A 19,939-nucleotide genomic window follows, 5' to 3' on the forward strand; every position below is an offset into this window, starting at 1 on the left:
CCAAGAAGCTTTGATTCTGCGAACCACTCCTGCCTTGTGGGCAGTGTCCATTATGGCTACCCCAATGCCACAAGGGGAACCTTCCCACAGAGTGTCCTATAAAGCTTGCTGTGCTTTACAAAAAGGGAGGTGCTTGCCCCCTTTCTGATTCCAGGAATAGGATTGTTAAGGAATGGCAAAAGGCACTCCTACAGCAGAGGAGATCTTTCTATCCTGGTCACTCCCAGCTAATGTCTCCTTGACTTGTGGGCCAAAACGGGGAAAAAAATGGCAAAAGGAGAGAACTGATAAAGGTCGACTTGAACCAGTCTACAAAACTTTACAAGTGTATCCAGAAGTGATGATGTATGTCAATGTTGGTACCTGCTGTAAGAGACAGCTGCAACCATGATAGCATCAACCACTGGACCCTTACTCCAAGGGGGTCATTCCTTAGAAAAGGCCAAAATCCTGCCTGGTTTTGTAGGTATTGGTTCCAAAACACTGGGTTCCCTTCTAAGCCCTCTGTGACACCAGGTCTATATGGGCGTCGAGGAAGGACTATCCAGGATGTGGATGGGATCATGCCAAATGCCTGCAAAAACACTGACTCCTCCAGGGAAGGGTTCTCTGTGGTCCATCCCTCCAATGCTGTTTCAATAACTCCAATAAATCATCAAAAGAGGCCTCATTGTGGGTGAACTTCTGGGAGGTCTCCCCTTCACCCAGGTCAGTGCCCTAGGTGAGGGATTCATCAGGGGAATCCAAGTGCTTCCTCTTGCACTTGTTCTTACTTTGCCCCCCCCCCCCCCGACAGGAAAATTGCTAGAAGATAGAAGAAATACGGTAGCCCTGAATGCAGGGATACCCAAGGATCCTAAGGAATGGGCTGTCCTGGAATCAGCTGGTTCAAATCCATAGGACTAGAAGCACAGAAGAAAGATGTCAATGTCAAAGCTTCCTTCTCCGATCAGGATAAGATCCTCTCTGTGGTATCTCAAGCCAAAGCCTGATGTCTTGAGTAAGACATGACGTGACCGGCTCCAATGCCAAGTCTGGAGCCAAACTGTCAGTGCTGAAGCTGCCAGGGGCAGGGATGATTCCAAAACCTGGAACATTGTCCTCAACCCCAGAGCTGCAACCTTGAAGCCTCAGCTCAGAGGCACACTCACATCCGACAATGCCAGACTTGAAAACGCCAAAGAGGGAGTTGGCACCTGAGGAGGTCAAGCTATTGGAGTCAAGCTTTTGGAGTCGACAGGAGTGATTGCTGCAGGTCTGGACCCATAAGCCCCAGAGCCAAAGGGAGCAGGGAAGAAAAAAACAGCATCTGGAGCAGAAACCTCAAGAAAAGGTGCTGAGGAGGCTGGGAGGATTCCTAGTTGCATCTGGGCCTACAAAAAGGACTGCATCAGCTGTTTCAAGTCTGACGGCTTAATCCTCCCAACTGATCTGAATAACCTGGCAGAGGATGCAACCGACATTTGCTTGGAAAACTTCCTTATTAGAATCAGATCCGAGGAATGGAGCCAAACAGGAGAAGCCTGGATCTGGGAAGGGAAAAGGAATGGTCCCAGAGAGAATTCTGTTGGCATGACAAGTGAGAAAGGGGTGTTCTACCTGCCCAATGAGGATGATGGATCATTCACCAAGAAGGGACCAGGGATGCTGAGGGTCGGAGAACTGGATGCTTTAGACACCACTTGAAAAAGAGAACAGAGTCAAATAGGAGGTGTCAGACAAGATGGTGTCAGAGTAGGAGGTGCAGAAGGATAGTGAACTTTCAGCTCTGGCTGAACTTCAGTGGACAAAGAGGACCATTTGTGGTCCCCTCATTCCATGCAGCAGGACTTAGGAGTCCTGTCCCAGAACCACTCTTTTCAGTCCTCTTCCTAGGAGATGGGGAAGAGGCTACCAAATTCTGGATAAACCCATTCATAACCAGTTTGTCTATCTAGAGCAATTAACAAGCGTCTGGTCAGTGTCCAGACAATATATACATCGATCGTGTGCATCTTGTGGTGGCAATTTCTGTCTGAAAGCAACACACTTCTTGAAATCAGAATTTTCATTCTCCTTAATCCAGACAGACAAAACTAACACCTACACTATCGACGACAACAGACAAAAGAACTACCACAACACACACTGAAAAACACACTTTTATAAAGGTAAAACTATCACTACAAAAATACTCCCTAACCACACTAGATAACAGAAAAGGCTATTACTGTCTACATACATACATACATACACACACACACACACACACACACACACACACACACACACACACACACACACACACACACACACACAAAATCTACAGTAATTTTTTTTTTTCTACAGAGGGCGATAGAAGTGGGGGAATGCCATGACAGAGCAAAACAGACAAAACACTAAATTAACTCAAACCTAACCACTTACAGACAAACACACATTTAAACGAAGGGTAGAGGAGATACAGCTAGGAAAATGACTGCAGCTATTCCAAAAAAGTATACAGTCAGTGGAGCTCAAAAGACTATGATCCACTCTTGACGGCAGCAAATGAAATCTGAGGAGAGAGTAGGAGAACAAAGTATTGTGGGTAAAGGAGGTGGAGCTCTCAGACTGAAGGCTCTGAGAGGGTCACTGTCAGATCAGAGTCGGATCTGATAATCCATAGCTTGAAGCCAAATGGAAAAGAGATCGGATCTGCTTATTCCTGTAGTGGAAAAGCCTGCATTCGGTCTCATTTTAAGGTATATGCTCTACTTTAAACTTAGAGCAAGACACCTAAGGGACTAACTTGAACGAACAGCAATCTCAATAAAGTTCATTACATTTTCTGGTTCCCTCTCCTTCCTCTTCTCTAATATGAATATTTAATGCTGTAGAAAAGAAAGACTGCAGACAGCTCTTCTTTATTAAGTCAGGCATACTGTTAAAGTTAAACAAAACACACCGTGCCCAAATAAATATTGCAAGTGAAAACCTTCACAACTGTTAATTACAGGAGTCAGTGGCAAGGGACAGGACAAAAATTTAACTGTGCCATGGATGACAGAGTACACCCACTGTGGTGATGATTTGCATAACTAAAAGTGCAGGCATCTTTTATATTTTCAGACCCAGAGTGTTCTATAATCTTCTACAATCCTAACCTCATCATTATGCTTAAATTATTTGAACTTTTCTTGGGTCATTTTGATCATATGACTTTGTTAGAGTAACCAGTTTGAACTGCAGAAAGGCCTCCTGACGAACTGCATATAGAACAGTAAGTCTCCCTGGGTCATTTCTCTAGCTCATCTAACTTTTTTAATACTACCAAGTTTTTCAAAGACTTGCACCTGTGATGTCTGGTCTCATTATTAAATACCATGCAAATCTTACATCTATTTATATTGTGGTGAGGCCCAAGGCAAATAAGGCAGTGTGTATATCTGTCAATACATTTTGCTGCAAGCAAGTTTGACCAGAAAGTAGGTTGTAACTAAACATTATGCCTAAACCCACACTGGAACACATCATCCTGCAGACAAAAAGGGAAGTAATAAGAAGTTATGTACTTACCCTAACGTTCTATGTTAGTTGTCTTCTTCTCGCCTTCTTTCTTGCTGGATGGGTTCGGAGCCGAACCTCGGCTCCGACTCGGCCGAATACTAAAGCTCGAGAGCTATTTTTACTGGCTCGAGGCTATCCTATGTCCCATAATGCTAGGCGAAATATACCCAGATCTCGTTTGATAGCTAACACTATGGACAGACATGTCCCACCACTAGAAAAGATAAAACTATGAGCTATGTAGAACTATAAACCCTATAGCCTTGTCTTTCACCAGGGCTACCAAAGGGGAACAAGAACTCTAGTTGAAGGGATAATCCTGGTGACAAAGAAAGTCTCACCCAATACTCTAGGTCTTTCCAGGCTAGGGGGATGGAGGGTGGGACGCAAGAAAGAAGGCAAGAAGAAGACAACTAACATGGAACGTTATGGTAAGTACATAACTTCTTAATGTTAAGTTGTCAATCTCGCCTTCATTCTTGCTGGATGGGACCGCATCCCTAGCACCTTAGTCCTGGGTGACTCAATAGAACAGACTCTTGAGTACAGTGGAACCAAAATCAGCCCTATTTCTGGAGGCAATATCCAGTTTGTAATGAGAGATGAAGGTATGAGGAGAGAGCCATGTGGCCGCTGCACAAATAGAATCCATAGGTAATCTTACTTGAAAAGCAACTGAGGAAGCTAATGCTCTAGTTGAATGAGCTCTAGGCTTGATAGGGAGCTCCTTATGCCTCAACTGATAGGTTAAAGAGATAAGAGAGGTCAACCATCTAGACAAGGTCACTTTAGAAACTGGAAGGCCCTGCTTCCTTTTGGTGTAAGATAAGAAGAGTTGCTCTGATTTTCTCGTTAGCTTGGTTCTATCCAGATAGAAACGTAGTTGCCTATGAACATCCAAACAATGCAATCTTCTCTCAGCTCTATCAGTGTAATTTGGAAAGAAAACTGGGAGATCAATGGTCTGATTGAGATTTTTTTCCCGAGAGTACCTTAGGTAAGAAGGATGGATTTGTCCTAAGAGCCACTCTATCTTTGTGAAAAACAAGATAAGGGGGGCGCACAGATAGTGCTTGTAGTTCCGAAACCCTTTTCGCTGAGGTAATAGCTACCAAGAAGTGTTTTCCACGAGAGCAGTTTTAACGAGCAGGAGGCAGAATTAATGACAACAGTACCAAATTTAGATCCCACGGTGGAGGAGGGTCTTTGACTGGGGGCCTAAGTAATAGGGTACCCTTCAGAAAGGCTTTGCAGAGCTTGTGGGACATAATACTAGACTCTGACAAGCCAACATGGAAATTTGCAATAGCCGCCAACTGGACTTTGATAGTTGCTGAAGAAGAACCTTTCTGAAAGAGTTCCGCCAAGAAATCTAGAACTGTTTGGGCAGGAGCAGTAAAGGGATCAACTTGGTTCTTTTCTGCCCAAATAGAGAAACGTTTCCATTTACTTGCGTACGTCCTTCTGGTGTTAGACTTGTGAGAGGCAAGGATAATCTGATGTACTGACGGAGAAATTAAGGGAAGTCTGGCTAGGGTTGGAAGTGGAGCAACCAAGCTGTGAGGTTGAGAGATGAAAGGGATTGGTGCAGCCTGCCCAATTGATGGGTCAGAAGGTCTGGCACAGGGTCTAGATGCCAGGGCTGCTCCAGTAGATGACGTTGTAGGAACGGAAACCAGACTTGTCAGGGCCAGTAAAAGGCAATGAGGATCATCCTGGATCTCAAGGCAGTTGCTTTCTGGACTAACTGAGTGATTAAGGGAAAGGGGGGGAAAGCATAAAGGAGACCCCTGGGCCAATCGTGGACTAGAGCGTCTCTGGGAGAGAGGCCCGGAAGAGGGTGAAGAAGTCTTGACACTTGCTGTTTTGAGGGGTTGCGAAAAGGTGGCAGCAAGGCTGACCCCACCTTCTGAAGATTTGGTCCACTACTAGTTGTTTGAGAGAACACTCGTAGGGCTTGAGAATGTCCCTGCTCAGCCTGGCTGCTATGATATTGGACTTCCCGGGAAAGTTTTGCTACCAGAAACCGCTGAGAAGAGATCGCCCATTGCCAGAGTCTGAGCGCTTCCTGACAAAGAGGGTAGGACTTGGTTCTGCCCTGTTTGTTGATGTACCATACTACAGACATATTGTCTCTGTCTGTATTGCAATCGTCCCAGTGGGAAGAGAGTTCTGGAGAGCCTGCAACACCAACAGCACCGCTGTCATCTCCAGGACATTGATGTGCAAGTGGTACTCGAAGGGTTGCCATGTGCCCTGGACTGTCCTGCCCAGAAAATGCCCCCCCCCCACCTGATCAGGGAGGCATCCATTGTCACGGTGGCAACCGGAGGGGGGAGAACAACCGGTCTGCCTTGAAGCACCTGAGGTGAGCCCATCCACCAAAATAGGTGTCATTTGCAAGACTGAGTGATGAGAATATTGTGTGACATGGGAAGCTGCTGAAAGGACCATTGGGAAAAAAGCATCCACTGTAGTATCCGCATATGAAAACGAGCTAGGGGGAGCAAGGTGATTGTTGCAGCCATCAGACCAAGCGTTTTCAGTACAAGCCTGGCTTGGACCCTGTCCTCCTGTAGCAGGACTTGAACAGGACTGCGAATGTCGTATACTCTTTGCGTAGGCAGTTTTGCTGACAACTCTACCATGTTTAACACGTCGCCTATGAAGGTAATATGCTGACAAGGCGACAAGGCAGATTTTTCAAAATTTATAGAGATGCCTAGCGCTTTGCAGGTTTGTGCAGTGTAATCCCTGACTTGAAGTAGCTGGTGCCTGGTGGTGGCAGTAAAGAGCCAGTCATCCAAATATGGAAACAGCTGGAATCCTCGACGTCTCAAGTGAGCCGCTACCACTGCCATGCATTTGGTAAACACCCTGGGGGCTGTGGTGAGGCCAAAGGGCAGGGCTCTGAATTGGTAGTGACTGACTCCCAGCCGGAAGCGGAGAAACCTCCTGTAGCACCAGTTCATTTTGATATGGTAGTATGCATCCTGAAGGTCTATAGAGCACATCCAATTGTCCTGACCCAAAAAGGGAAGAATGGACTATAGCGTGACCATCCGGAATTTTGTTCTTTGAACCGATTTGTTCAGTCTGCTGAGATCCAAAATAGGTCTCCAGTCCCCTGTCTTTTTTGGTACCAAAAAGAATTTGGAGTAGATTCCGGATCCTTGTTGGTCTGCCGGGACTGGTTGGATGGCTCTTTTTAAAAGCAGCTTTGAAATTTCTAGTACTGCTTGGTCTCTCAGACCGGGTGGAACATCTGGCAGAGGCCCTTTTGGTTGATGTGGGGTGTGGATAAAGGGGATTTTGTAGCCCTTGGATATGATCGACCATACCCATCTGTCCTGCGTAAGAGAGCACCAGGCTTCTGGGTACAGTGAAAGTCTTCCCCCGACTGCCTCCGAAGGTGGACAGTAGGGCAGCTCCTCAGGGGTGCTGAAAGGGTTTGTCAGAGAAAGATTCTCTGCTACCCTGATTCTGCGGAGCCCCCCCTGCCCCTAGGGCGGCGTCTGATGTTGTTTCCTCCTCTGCCTCTGGAGGGAAGCTAACCATGTGCATCCGGCAGAACTCCTTGAGGTTTGCGGAACAACATTTTCCCGCCCTTTTGACCCTTAGGATACGGTCTAGAAGGGGCGGAAAAAACGACTCCCACGGCAGAGAGAATCTTGCCTTCTTGTTCACACCTGGTTAAGGTATCCTTCACTTGAGGTCCAAAAAGAGCAGAACCATCAAAGGGGGTGTTAGTGAATGACGCCTTGAATGGGTCAGCAAAATTGCAGAGCCGCATCCAGGTGTGTCTCCTTAAAGCAACACCCGTACCTGCGGCTCTACTCGCTCCATCGGCTGCATAAGAGATGAGCCGCATGGAAGAGTTAACGATAGAGTTCAGGGTCCCTAGCTGGGAGTTGATCTTTTCCTGAGACCCCACAGTTGCTGGGTCCTGCAATGTTTCACCCAGTTCCTTGAGAAGGTCCCTCTGAATTCGGGTGAAATGGCATAAATAATTCGGCGACCGCATAGCAAAGGTCACTGAGGAAAACATCCGCTTGCCGTACCTATCCATAGTCCTAGATTCCTTATTAGGAGGATGGACAGGTACTGAAGGGTCAGCCAACTCCTTCTTAGTGGCTGCCGCCGCCACCACCACCATGGCATCCACGGGGACACCCTTGGAGAGAAACTGCTTATCTGTGGGAGCAGTAATAAATTTAGTGGGCCTCCAGGGAGTTGGTTCCATAGTATCCGGAGCCGTCCACGCCTTCCGAGCCACCACCTCCATAAGTGGGTCGAAAGGCGGGGACACCCAGGAGGTGGAAGGGCGAGAACCGAAGGTATCCAGGTACACAGACTCGTCCTCGGATGGGTTAAGGGAAGACCAGATCCCCCTCTGTTTGAGGATCTCTAAGATGTCAGAAAAGGAGACATCCCCAGAGGGGGACCTTGGGGACCCTTCCGAATCATCCAGGTCAGTGTCAGATGTCACTGACTCAGGAGAGTCAACATGTTTCCTCTTACATGTCCTCTTCCGAGGGGGCTCCCCCGCAGGGTCAGGGGAGGCCTCGGAAGAGGAAGAAAGGTGCAATGGGGCAGCCTGGAGCGTCGGTTCTCCTCGCTTGGGGTCGGGAGGGTAGGCAGGGGCCGAAGCAGGCACCGTAGAGGGAGGGGCCGAGGAGGCCGACCGTGGTGCCGGTATTGGAGCCAGCACGCTCATCACCGCAAAGGCGCCCCTGTCAGGCAGGGAAGAAGGACCCAACTCCGAGGAGATGAGAGCTCCCCCCGGCACCGAGAGGGACGGCTCTGAGGCCGATGTCGGGGCCGAACTCACCTGCGCCGAGGCTCCGAGAGGGAGAGCGGGGTCGGACAAGGGTCCGATGCCACTCGCCCCCTCGAAGCCGACGAGGGAGTCTCGGCGCCTGAATCCCTCCAAGGACGGAGCCAAGGATGGGATCGGAGCCGACGAAGGAACCGACAACAGGGGGATCGGTTCCGACACCCCCACAGTACTCACCTCGACGACCTCCAGCTCCGAACTCAGCAGAGTAGTCGGAGGAGAAACTTGAGCGGGTGTAGGGGTAGCCCCTGTCTGTTGAGACGGGCTATGTAGCAGCTGGGCCAGTGCCTGCGACTTCAAAAGCCGGCTGACTACCCTCTCGAGGTCATGGTCCGAAAGCCTGGAAGACCTAGAGGAATGAGATCTATGGCTCCGCTCCGACAAGAGTGGAGACTTCGGAGCCGATCTAACCGACTCGAGAGACGGAGACCTGGAGTGCTTTCTGCTCGGGGACGGCTCTGACACTAAAGTCGGAGCCGACTGAGGTCTAGATGCCTCGGTTCCGGCCGGAACCGACGAGGCAGCAAGAGCACCGCTCGGCGCCGACGATTTGGTGGGCTTTGAAGGTTTCCCAGTCATGGTCTTAGCCGGTGAACCTTCAGGCTTTAACAAGCCTCTAAGAATGAGTTTGTTTCTGCGCTCCTGCAGGACTCTAGGGCTAAAAGCATGGCAGATGGAACAAGAGTCCTGCAGGTGCAGAGGGCCCAAACAATACACACAAGAAGTGTGACCGTCTGTCAGAGACATGTTCTGACAGCACGAGTCACACTTCTTGAAACCCGATACCTTAGTATCCTTAGACATACTAATACTAATGTAAAAAATACACAATACACTAATTTATAATAAAAATTACAATAAGCAGAAAAGAGGGGGAACTACCGCTAAACAGAGGGACAGAATTCCACACACACACAGAACTAAGGGAAATCTGTACTACTAAGGGGAGGGTCAGAGTCAGGAAGGATTTGACAACCTCAAAAAATTCCACCTGACAAGTAGTCCTAATGCCTCCATAAACATGTACTAGCTGTCCTGCATCTGGAGTTCTACGATATCTTACTGCTACAGTAAACTGCTGATTTACTTTTTGTCTTTATTGTATTTATAAACTTTGGTTATAACCTCTCCCTCATTTTGACCAGTCCTAAGTCAAGCAATGGCTTAATAAAACAGAATTAACTACTCCTATGGAATTCAACTACTGTATCAGCTGCAGAGCATCTGCTTATTAAAGGTAACAGTTACTGCAATACATATGATTAGCAGGCTGCTGAAGCCTGAAATTTCAGAATTCAAAGCCCTGAACTGTCAATAAACAAAGGCAACTACACCAGTACAATCCAGATGGAGCACACTTTGAACAACAATCATTCCAAGGAATCCAGTCTAATTTTGTGCTATAGGCAGTTTCTCACAGACCAACAACGGGCAAGAAGTTGGCTCTTAGATGAGATCTTGCAAAGAAGTGAAATTATCAGGAAGTATACTGTTTATCAATAAATGTACTGAGCTTATAAAGGAGTGAGAACAGCTAGACCTCCATTAACTACATGAAAAAAGAATCCTCCACTCCTACATCCTCTTAACAGAGACCACTGTGCAAATCACTTTAGCACTCACTCTAAGCAATCTCACAGACACATTCTCTAACAATGCATAAAGACCAAAGGACAATAAAACTAAAATCACATAGCCAAATAACCCAGCAGGGGATGGGAGCTATTTATACTGAAAGGAAATCAGCATTTACTTTTATGGTTAATTCTCTGCACAACTGCCATATTAACTGATTGGTTTTAACCAATTGTGTTTTTAAACAATTGGTTTTCCCGTGTGACCTTTTTAAACATTGTTTTAGACTATGAAAATTACAGGGAAAAAGGAATTCATGCTAACATTCCGTGGAGCAGTACAGCAGCAAAACACACTTAAGGCTTCAGAATGCACATCCAACTTGTAATGTCCAGTAAAAGAAGGGAAAGAACATATCACACCCCTACAAATTGTGGCAGCACAGACACCTGTGAGGAAAAAGAAAAAGGCTCCTGAGACAGCAATTGGCTCTATTTGAATAAGGTCTGACGTGGTCAGAAATGTGTCTGCTGTCATAACACAAAATAATACATCAGAATTTCTATTTGCACAGACAGGGGCAATATGGGAGAGCGCTGCCCCCCCCCCCCCCAATGTCACATCCTCACTGGTGAGGTTGGATCACAAAGCTGTCTCTGTTGAAATAAAAATTAAATCGGCAAACCCTTTAATGGTTAGGAACTATTCCAAAGCAAACTACACCCTATTAAGAGATAGCTTATCAAAATTCACTTCCCTTCCCAATCCCGAGTTTACAGCAATCTATGTGGAATTGTTCACAGGGATCCTTTACAACTATGTAAATGGCTGTAGAGAGGCTGCTATGCCTAGTAGAAGTAATCCCAAAACAAACTCTAAAAACAAACTACACTTGTGGAATCATAATCTTAACAAGGTATATAACAAAAGGAAAAAAAGTCATGGTTAAAATCAGGAAGAGAAACTCCCGTAATGATAGGAGCTCTCTTATTAAGCTAAACATGAAAATAAGAGGACAAATTAAGTCCAACAAGGCCAATTATGATGTCAAGATAGCCTCACAAGCTAAAAGACATAGGCAAGACAAGGCCTTCTACAGCTATGTCTGAAAAGTAAAAGGCAGCACACAGTGTGCTGACATGGTGGTGAATGGTGCCACCTTCACTGAGGACAGTGAATTTGTTGGCTGACAAATTCAGCTCAAACTTTACTCCAGCTCCTCCCTGCCTCCTGCCATTAAATACCTGACAGCATAAACCCCCCAACTATTAACAGGAAGAAGAGTCCTGGTGTGGTTTGTTAGGCCAAAAACACAGCCTCAATAAACTCCAACAATACCCCAGGATGCCTCCTAAATAGCTTGAAACATGACCTATCAGGATCACTTGAGTCACTTAACAACTATATCCTCGAAATAGGCTTAATACCACAAGAACAGAGGATTGCAATGGCGATCTCCACTTCACATGGGTGGACCATCAAATGACCCCAGAAACTAAACACCTACTACTCTGACTAGTCCAATATGCAATGCCATGAAATGAATTATCATGGAAATAATCAACCAAAACATAGGCAACCTTCAGACTCTGGACCCAACCCATTTTGGCTTTGTCAAAAAGAGGTCATGCCTACTTAACCTGGTGATCTTCCTTGAGAAGGTCAGCAAGGCAATGGATGAGGGGAAAATGGTGCACACTGTCTACTTAGACCTGGCTAAGGGGTTCGGTACAATAACTCACTTGGGTATAGTTGACAAACTCATCAAACTGGGCATAAACCCTATATAACTCACTGGATTGCCAAATGGCTCACAGACAGGACCCAAGAAGTCAGGATTGGTGATACCACTTCCACTAAGAAACCAGTCACCAGTAGTGTACCTCAGGGCTCCGTGCTGGGACCATTTGTATTTAGTATCTACTTTTCAGAGGTAAAAGCTAATGTCAAGGACCTTTGCCTGACCAAGTATGCAGATGATTGAAAATTAGGAACTATCCTAGACTCCCCCATGACATAAACATCTTACAAGAGAGTTTAACACAGACAAGTGACAGGTGCCAAAGTTACGGACTAAAACTCAATGCCAAGAAATGCATTATAATGACTTTTGGAAAAACTGCCACCCTGACTAATTACTCCATCAATAAGACAACCTTAAGAGCTGACCCAGTAGTCAGGGATCTGGGAACATATGTAGACAATAATCTAGCCTTCAACCAACATATGGCCACGGTAGTAACAAAATCATTCTATGTCATCAAACTTATAAGTAAGGGCATGGCATCCACATCTAAGAAAGTCATAGTGCCACTTTATTCAGCCCTTATCAGACCCATCATTGAGTATAATGCCCCCTTCAGCATGTACCAGAACAGATATATGCAACAGGTGGAATGCCCACAAAGGTTCCTTACCAGGAGAATCCAGGGTATAAACACATGGTCCTATAAAGATCAGCTTAAAGCCGTTATTTCTATACTCTGTCTCCTATCGGTTACTGAGAAGCAATCTATATCTGGCATACAAGACCTCCTCGCAACTAGCTCTGATCGACCTTTTGCACATCTACAAAATAAACAGCATCAGAATTACTAGATACAAGGATTTAAATTTTGCTTGTGATACAAATAAGAACTGTTTGTGAGATAGATGTGTGTCTCAGAGAATCCCCTTGTCTTGAACAGGCTCCTCCATCCATGTGAAATACAGTCCATCCTTAACCTTATTTAAGTGTAACCTTGACCAATGGATGGGATATCGGAAATTCATTCTGGGTCTGGCCCCATGATTCTAATAAACAGAAGCAGACAGTAATGTCCAAATTAACATGCCCCCCCCCCCAAGATAACCTAAACAAACGTCCTAACACACCCCCTCCTAATAAACACCTATGATACATAGGGACACAATTGGGTTAGATTAGATGGCTAGGTTTATAAACGCCCTGGTGGCCATTAGCCTAGTATACAACAAGTGTTGTCACCTCACAGCAAGAGATTCTCCGGTTCAATTCTCGGCTGGGGTGCCTTCTGTGCGGAGTCTGCATGTCCTCCCTGTGGTCGCGTGGGTTTCCTCCGAGTGCTCCGGTTTCCTCCCACATCCCAAAGACATGCAGTAGGTGGACTGGGCAGTCTAAATTGGCCCTAGGTGAGAATGTGTGCGTGTGTGTGCCTTCTGTGGAAGGTTGGGCGCCGGGCTGGCAACTCGACACTGTAAAACTCCACTGCCAATCATGAGCGGACAGATGATCTGCTGTGGCGACCCCTAACTGGGAAAAAGCCGAAAGAAGGAGAGACACACAAACACACACACTTCTGTTTCATGTATGCCTGTTTACCTTTATTCAGTTTTGCTTAGTTCATTAAAAATAGGCTACTGTTCAACAATTTCTAAATTTAAGTAAGTGTCACAGAATTATTTTATTTAGGTGCATATTTTGACTTTCGACATGCTTTCAGTAAACTGCCTTTTATGTTCTCATTGCTTTAAATGACATGTCTAGAACTCCATTTAAAAGCATTTTTTACTTTTAATATAAACTCGTCATGCTTAATTCTGTTTTACCCACAGGAAATTCTGCTGCATCAAACACATGCTTCTTTCTTCCCATTAGTGGACACTACCCCAAGTACAGCATGGAAAAACACAGTACATTTATATTTACATGTTTTATAATTTAAAAATTTTAAGGAACAGCCTAAAGCATTCTAAATTATTGTAAATTCCAATAAACATAACACAAAGGTTTAAAATCTAAAACAAAACCATGGATATTCAAAAAGTCATTGACTAAGTTTAATAAACTTTAAAGGCTCTACAGAGCTTATAATACAGACAGGTTGCAGCTATAAATATTTTTAAGATGTTTAAAGTACCTCCATCAACTTGGGAAGTCTACTTACTGCGGGTCAAATGACCAGCACAAAAAGATCATCGGTAGGCTAAAGTGACCCATATGGAAAAGTACAGCACCATAAAACATTTTCTCTTTTTTCCACCTTCACAACTAATGCACTCATAATACAGTAGGCAACCTTTTCCTTTTTTAAGAATATCCTTTTAACCTGTAACTCGGTGCCAACGAGTTTGTCATTTATTTTTACCATTGCATTTGCCTAGTGGTCTTAAGTATACCATTTCTGCATAGCTAGTTTTACAGGTACGTCAGTAAAGCTGACTGACAGGTTCAGAATGCAAGCCACTGTCAGGAATTGTTGTACTGATCACCAGCTACCGAATTCTAAGGTTTCATCACACCCATATGATACAGACACTGCCAACTTTGGTTTTGGTGACAGGATATTTAACTGATGCTCTAAAATATACAGCTGAAGGAATAACTTTATGGGGAGAGAAAACCCTATGTATACACATAATACATGGATATATATTTTTAATCTATCCAGTGCTCAACAGAAAGTCAATGGAAACAAGGAAGGGCTTACACATAACAGACAGGGTTAGCTCAAACTGGACAATTCTCAGAACTGAGGAACACAGAGAGAGAGACCTAACTGCTGCCCAGACAACCTGAGTTCAATTTGCAGCTCATGTACTGGAAGAGATGGGGTGGGGAGGATAGGAAATGTGCAACTACAGCTTGCCCTCCGGAAGAATCCAAACAAGTACTTCGGCATTCCTGTGCTGCAGGCAAAGGCTCAGCATAGACAGCACACGTCAGTATCAGGAATGATGTGCACTGTGGCTACCCAAGCCAGTGGTACCAGCCCTTGACTTCACATGCATGGAAGCATGCATGCACAGACAGACGAACACTGGCAATCACTAACATGACATACATCACCCACTAGGGCTGCAGTTAGTGCCAAACAGAAATGCATTTATAGCTCATATCCTATTTGATGCAAAGCTTCTGAGGGGGTGGGAGTGCTTCATGTACTTCCTCATACATGGAGAAGTACGACTAGTTGCTATATGGCCTCAGTCTGGGGTGAAAGAGTAAGCCAAACTCAACTGGGAAAGGGGATGAGTGTACATCATGGTGGGAAGCAGAAAGCCTGGATGTGCACAATGCACACTCATAGCTGCCTAGATGAGGTCTCCTCTGGATGTCGCCCTATACTATCCTGAATATGTCCTTAGTATAGGGATGGAACAAAAAGACTTTCATGAGAGGAAACCTTGCAGTAAAAAAAACTGTGCAGTGATTACATTTTTTGTGTCTCAGGTTTGTGAAACAGGTTAGAAAAGGGAAATCTTACTTTTGTCTCATCCTACATTTTAGTGTACTGAAACTGTGAATTTTCTTGTGGCAATGCTTCAATACCTCGGCACTTGTTAGATCATAGTGTGATTCATTGTTTCCCTAAAGAAGAAGAAAGTGAGTTTAATGTGTGCCCCCACCCCCGGGTCTGTGTGACTTCGGGGTTAACATATGTATATATAAAATATGTATACACACACACACACACACACACACATATATATATATATATATATATATATATATATATATATATATGTGTGTGTGTGTGTGTGTGTGTGTGCATGTGTCCCCAACTTCAGTGAGTGTAGGTGGGCTTGCCAGCTTCAAAAAAATACTTCTATATTTTTCACAACATTGGCAGCATCATTGTTTGGATCTTATGCTCTTCCAGGATTATGGATCTTTCAGTTTCAAGTAACTGCGAGTCAGACAACACACAATTACAAGTGGATTAACTGGAAAAAAAAGCCAATTAAATTACCAAGTTAATAAATTAAAATTCCATACCAGAAACAGGGAAGGTGGGGAGGTCCAGGATGCATATTTTGTTGATATAAATTTGGCATTTCAGATTCAGATAACCAGTTTTTAATGCCACTTAACATCTACAGGCAGCCAGTCCACAAAGCTGAAAACAAATAGTGAATATACCTATCATCAAGAGAGACGGGTAAGCACAGTTGCTTTTGTGGGCTCCAGATATTACGGCTAAACCAAAGTCCAACAGAAACAGGAGTACAATCCCCACCCACTATGGAAACCCTAGTCCCAGAGATGAGAACCACAGTCTTCTATAATCTGTATCCAAATGCATTCAGATTTTTTCAAGTACGTATTCTAGATGGGTTTGAAGGTGAGATAAGAATCTATCCCAACTCTAAATTATGTGACTGCATTAACAAAACTCAACAAACAAAGCAAGGGAGTAGCAGTTTAGTCCTCAAGTCTGTAGTTGGTTCCAAAAATCATTGTTTTTATATATTTTTTTCAGTGTTTATCTTCGGGTGATTTTAACTAAAGCAGCATCAAATAATTAAGAAATAATTAGTTCCATGGAATGAGCTTAACCAAAAACTTTGAGGTGCGGTTTACAATTTTTGTGTCTTTCTTGTCTAATCTAAATGACAGAAGTAAATTGTAAAGACTTGCTCTGGAAAACATCATAGATATTAAGGTTTGCACAATATAAACACTACATAATTACCTCAAACATGGAACACTGCATAGTTACCTCAAAATATGGAGCATGTAGAAATATGTATGCGAGTCAAAAGCATCTTCACAGCTTAATTTTGGCATGGTTGCTCTCACATTCGTCAACATCTCTTATTCTTCACATGCCTGTAAGCAAAAATACACAAAATATGAAGCTAAAGATCAAACTTCTCATTTGTGTCTTATTTCACAAAAAAAAATCACAGCAACACTTCTCTTGACATGGTCGGTGGAATTATTCCACATAATAATATAAATACTTCCAATACAATTAACTCCTCCTATGAACTTGCCATTTACTCCACTATCTCTTAAATAATCCTTCCAGCCTGCACAACAAACAGGCTACAGTAAAATACACTATTCTCCCCATGTGCCATTTAAACCTTTGTTGTACCTTCTTGGGTGAGTACAGAATACAGGACAAGAGCCAGCAAATCTAGTTTTGCCAAGAAGTACTCAGCAGAAGTTGGGGAAAAAGAAATACAGAAATGTGCAACATATACACAGTGGCTTACTTCATTTTCTTTTTTCCTGTTCTGTCAGTCAGTAGACACGCTTAAAGCTTAGACAAACTATACTTGTAGAAATGGTGTTAAGGGTGTTACTATTTTCTCTTATGCTTATTCATTTGTATCAGCACTTCCAAGTAATCAGAGATTAGCAATGTAGCAGAATCACAGAACCACAGATAATAACAAAACTACCCTTTCTGGCTGGCTATGCTCTTTAAAGAAGTGTTTTTTTTTTTTCCCATTAAGTCTGACACTGCTATGGACTTACCTGTAGCTATGTCTCCCCATTCCCAATGGCAACATTCTCAATAAACTATTGATGTTTTTTTTTTCATTCTATCACTCAAAAGCTTTCCTTCTACTGATGGAAATATAATGGCTTCCTCTATTATATAAACCTGTCAACATTAACTACAATGGCTGTATTACAAGCAACTGTTTTTACAAGGTTCCACAGAGACTACATTTAGGGCAAGGTCCAGTAAATGTGCAGCACCTTTACTAAAGTAGTGTACAATTGATCAAGAATGGGAGTAGCCATCTTAGGACATGTCAGAACATCTGTAAAATTCACAGAAGATTCAGTACAAAATGTGTAAGCAGCTCTATGCTGTTTAACATCAGGTCACATTATCAGTCTCAGTTCTGATGCATCCACATTAAGCTACATTTGGTTGCTACACTTTTGAAAAATTATATGCACAGAGCAGCAGTATATCATATAACTTATCACTTCACTCTTAGAAATGCATGGTGGTACAGTAATTAACTCTCATTTCTGTTGTGTGGGTATTTGTTGGGTGTTCCATTTTTTTCCCATATCCTTAAGATGCGCTACAGATGAACTGGCAAATCTGTACACTGTCTGCTGGTGTGCGTACTAAATGTGTGCACATCCCAAAATAGGTTGATGTCCCAAATCAGAAAGAGTTCTATGCCGTGTGTCACCTGTGTGCCATGGCAGACTCTGGCAGTACCATTACCTTTCCAAGGATTAAATGTTAAATGGAAAATGACAGTTCAAAACTATAAAACTGAACATAGCTGTTACCTCTCTTCTAAATGTTACTGCCTCTTAATATAGGCTGGATGCTACTGTTTTACTTGGAACAAGTTACAACACAGTTAAATAAATGGAAAGACACACTACGCTTTGATAATATTCATTCAGATATATGTTACTCGCATTTAAAAAAGATAGAGTTGCAAAAGTAGTTTTATGTGGATTTCTTAGATGAAAAGGGAAACAGCATAACTGATAGAGAGCGAAAAATAAACAGTGTGAAAAAGGTAAACCAAATAACGACTTAAACAAATGCCTTAAAATACAGAAAGGACAATATTTATTCAGTAGTTTAGCACTTTTATTCCAGACACTTGGAAAGTTCATCAGAACTGAAGCAATACAATATTTGCAGATTTAAATAGTCGGGATAATTACATTCATGTGTAATGTTATTTAATCATAAATCACATAATTGAATAAAAACATTTGAAGAGCGATGATAATTCTGGGGGGTCAAGAAATAAGGACAGAGTAGGATTTTGGATACAGATCATGAAGGAGAATAATAACAACCATACAGAATACTATATTCATATAGTTGCAGAAAGTATTCTAAGAATTAAGCCGACAGGGGAAAGGAGATTTTGCCAATGGGGTGACTGCAAGTAAAGCTAGAGAAAATAGGCAAGAAGGAGCTAGAATTTACTGGCGTGAACTGGAAAAGGACCCAGGGTATTTGGAGCAAATAACTAGAGAAAGAAAGAAAGAAAGAAAGAAAGAAAGAAAGAAAGAAAGATAACAGAGTGGGATGAGGCCAAGAAAACGTATGAACTGCAGGTTAGAGCCTGCCTTCCCTACCAGCGACTGATATGAGTATAGGCAAAGAGAAGAGGGATAGGGGAGTCCTATGTGAAAGACCTGATATGGCAGAGTTTTTAGTCAAATCTAGAAAAGATACTACCGCTAATTAGTACAGCATATCAAATATACTGCAGCATGATAACTATAAGAATCAGTCAGAGGAGAAAAGATTGGAAAGAAAGACAGGAAAAGCAATTTATAAGAGAACGATGACAGGATAGGTACAGGGATCCAAAGTATGCAACAAAGTCCAGAAGGTTTAGGATTTTTCCTTGAAAGTATTTCCACAGGTATTTTTATACCCACAGCAGACTTCAATGAACTTTTCCTCAGGTAGATAACAAATGTTGGAGGTGAGAAGAAAGAGGTGACTGGGAATTTGTTTTTTTTGGGGAGTGTAAGGATTTGGCAGATTTTAAAAATTCCCTAGAGTGTTCACTCAAACACTGGGGGAGCAAATGGCTGTAACTACGAAAATGATTCTTTTGGGCTGGGGCACAGCATCTGAAGTGCCTAGACAGAACTGAATTGCCTAGAGAGAGTAAGGTCTTGTTGAGTTTAATTCTGTTTGCTTCCCAAAAATTACTATAAAATCAAAATATAAACAAACTGTCTTTGAAGTACTGAGAATTGCAAAGAGATAAAATAACTGGAAGTGGAATCTTTTGAAAAGGGAAGGAGCAAATTACATAAAATAAATGGAATTTATGGGAACACTACATGAAGAAAAATGTTCAAGAAGTGAGGTTTAGAAGGCAGGAAATTAGTAATTTCATGTAATCTTGGAATGAATAACAGTTATATAGAAAGAAAACGTATATGTTATATACAATGTATGCAAATGAAAAAATGTTAATATTTTTTTTTTCTGTGTCTGTATACCTACTTCTTGCATGATAATTTAATAGAGATGGTTAAAACATTTGAGGATCAATAAATATATAGATACATAAACCTAACACACAGTTCTTAAACACTTTAAATAACATTTTATATTAATCAGTTCGGTAAAACAAAACAGCTGTCAAAACAAATTGCCATTTAAGTTCATTATCTTCAAGAATTCCAATCTCCACCTCTAAAATTAAAACTGAAATAACCAACGATGTAAAACACAAACTTTATAAAATTAGTGCAAACTATACTGTATTTACATAATGCTTTAATTTTTT

General features: G+C 43.0%; 1 protein-coding gene across 3 annotated transcripts in view; it reads right to left on the minus strand.

Moving 5' to 3' along the window:
* TAOK3 (TAO kinase 3) overlaps positions 1–19,939 on the minus strand; it is a 2,060,965-nt gene that overhangs the window by 1,311,367 nt on the left and 729,659 nt on the right. For all 3 annotated transcript variants that reach the window (XM_044068327.1, XM_044068326.1, XM_044068325.1), the window contains exon 4: positions 16,402–16,511. The gene's annotated coding sequence lies outside the window, so the exon portion shown is untranslated. The remainder of the gene's footprint in view (positions 1–16,401; positions 16,512–19,939) is intronic.

Source organism: Protopterus annectens, chromosome 4.part0 (assembly GCF_019279795.1).
Source record: "Protopterus annectens isolate FY-2018-M chromosome 4.part0, PAN1.0, whole genome shotgun sequence".
Taxonomy (NCBI): domain Eukaryota; kingdom Metazoa; phylum Chordata; order Ceratodontiformes; family Protopteridae; genus Protopterus; species Protopterus annectens.